At 41.9% G+C, this 2,445-nt stretch overlaps 1 protein-coding gene across 3 annotated transcripts in view; it reads right to left on the bottom strand.

The window, feature by feature from the left end:
• RAB9A (RAB9A, member RAS oncogene family) overlaps nucleotides 1–203 on the bottom strand; it is a 19,712-nt gene extending 19,509 nt beyond the window's left edge. For all 3 annotated transcript variants that reach the window (XM_023740700.1, XM_023740701.1, XM_023740698.1), the window contains exon 1: nucleotides 96–203. The gene's annotated coding sequence lies outside the window, so the exon portion shown is untranslated. The remainder of the gene's footprint in view (nucleotides 1–95) is intronic.
• Nucleotides 204–2,445: the final 2,242 nt, after the last annotated feature.

The following is a 2,445-nucleotide window of genomic DNA, read 5'->3' on the forward strand; positions in this document are numbered from 1 at the left end:
GGCCGCGCTCGGGCCTGCGGGCTGCCACTCAGACCCCAGCGCCGGCGCACTCCAGCCCCCCGCCCGGCCCGAAGGGAGTCCCACGCCCGCCTCACCTGGGGACACACAGAGGACGCGCTGGGGGCTCCGGGCCCGCTTGTCCAAGGGCGCTGGGGAAAGAGAGGGTCGGAAAAGGGCGGGCACAGGGCGGCAACAGCGGTAGCGCCGGCTCCAGCTGCTCCCAGCCAGCGCGGAGGGAACAACATGGCGACGGGCCGGGGCGGGGCCCGGGGGAGGTGGGGCCTAGGAGGCGGGGCCTCGAGGTCTCGGGCCCGCCCCGCCCTCGCCCACCTCTGCCCTGCCGTCCTCGCTACACCTGTTTTCCTCCGAGTGGGCTGCCCTTCGTGCCCTCACTCTTGCGCCCCGACCAGAGCTGGTACAAAACAACATTGTTCTCGTAAAAAGTTTACGAGGAGTGGAAATAAACGGATCCCGTGAGCACAATCACAGGATGCTGTGATTACAATGATAAAAACGAATGTGCAAATGGACAAAGAATGACCGAATAGATGAAAAATAAAAAACAGTTGTGAATTGTGGAATAACAAGTTTTTTAAATTAAGCTTTAAATTTTTTCATTTAATCTTGTTAAAATGTGCCTTCTGTCATCTTTAAATATAAAGCAGTAGGGAGAAAGGCGGTATTGAAGAAGGTCCTCAGAATTTCACGCTTTATATTTGGGGTTTGGGACATGGGTCCAAATACAGGCCCCTGGAGGCCAGAGGGGTTCTTAGTGATCTCTCAGTATATTTTGTGGGGTAGATTTAGGTTGTTTATTTTCCACGGATCTCACTTTTATGATTAGTTGGGCCCACAGTTACTTAAATAATCTCTGGCTCTTTGGAGAATCATTTTCAGGTAATCTAATGTAGTCTCTTCTTCATTCAGCACTAGAAAGGTTATATTTGAGAAAGTTTATCACACATATAAAACAACAATTTTAGAATACATGTGAAGATGAGACACGTAATAAAGATTGAGTTCTAGTTTGAGTTTAAATGAATTTTTCTTTTATAGAAGGAGATTTTGTTTTTAATCATTGCAGGATATTTCCCCAAGGAAACATGAATAAAGGTTTATAAGATACAAATTCGTTGAAAGTTGGGAAGAGGAAGAGATATTCGTTATCTTATTTTAAAACACATAATAATTAAAAATACATAGAAAAAGTGTATGAACATTAGAGTTAATTTTCCAAAAGAAAAAAAAATAGTGTCATGGACATTGATCCAAACTGCAACAAGCAATCTGCAGGGTCACTAAGGAAATGCCACCTGAGACTCTTATGTCATAATCGCAGTCAAAGAGTGATAGAATAGGAATGTACTTGTGTAACTGCTAATACCAACCAGCTATTAACAAGTGTTCTTAGGGAAATACTGTATCTTGACTTAACGTAAGCCTTGAGAAATCCAAGAGTTCTCCAAAAAGGGTTCTAAGAAGGCCCTACAAGTGATTCTGAGGCTGTTCCAAAATGTAAGGAGGTATCCGAGTGTCTCTGTGTGTAGCTTATAGACAGTACCTGAAAAAGGAATAAGGACAGTTGTTTTTTAAATTGCAGTTACTTGGACACTAGCCAACTGACACTTAAGAACACTAGATATATTCTGGTCTCTTCCACCATTCACTTCTTCATCTAATCTATTTTATAGGGCTAGAGTAGGGTGAGTCAAAACACTCTTCCCAATGGGCAGGTTTAGGGGTTTTTGTTGTTGGATGTGTGTCGTTGGCAAGTAAGCAGACACAAGTTGGATAGATGGTCTCTACCTGTCTTGGTCTATGAACTTGTTTACTGACCCAAAACATTTAAGAACCACTGACCTAGTCTGACTCCCATCATCTAGTTAGGATTGTCACCTTTATATTCTTCTGTAAATACCTAATATATCACTAATGGAAGAAAAAGAGGTCAAGGTTGCTATGTATTAATGATTCCTTTCTTTAAATGACACCTACTTATTACTATGAGCACTTGGAGTTAGTATCCCATTTTAAGGCGAGTCTTAAAGAAATCCCTCCTGGTATCTCGATGAAAAGCTATAGATAAGTGAGCCCCAGGTTCAGGTACAATAAAAATGATTAGGTCATTTTGGGGTCCTCTCAGACATCCTGCTAGCCTTCTAACAAATTCAATGTTTAAGTTAAGTTAATCTTGAAGTAGGTTTCTATTTATTACAATTTAAAATATATATTGACTAAAACACACAGTCCTTACTCTCAAGGAACACTCTGTTTAACTTTGCACTGGAGATCCTAGCATACTGAAGAAAAAGAAAAGAAAAAGTTTGAGGATCGCAAAGGGAGAAGCAAAACTATATTAAACACAGACGAGATGATTAGAAAATCCCAATGACTCTATAGAAAACTTATCATTAAAAGAGTTTAACAAGGTGGCTACATAAGAAA

The sequence above is a fragment of the Trichechus manatus genome, unplaced genomic scaffold (assembly GCF_000243295.1).
Source record: "Trichechus manatus latirostris isolate Lorelei unplaced genomic scaffold, TriManLat1.0 scaffold00162, whole genome shotgun sequence".
Taxonomy (NCBI): domain Eukaryota; kingdom Metazoa; phylum Chordata; class Mammalia; order Sirenia; family Trichechidae; genus Trichechus; species Trichechus manatus.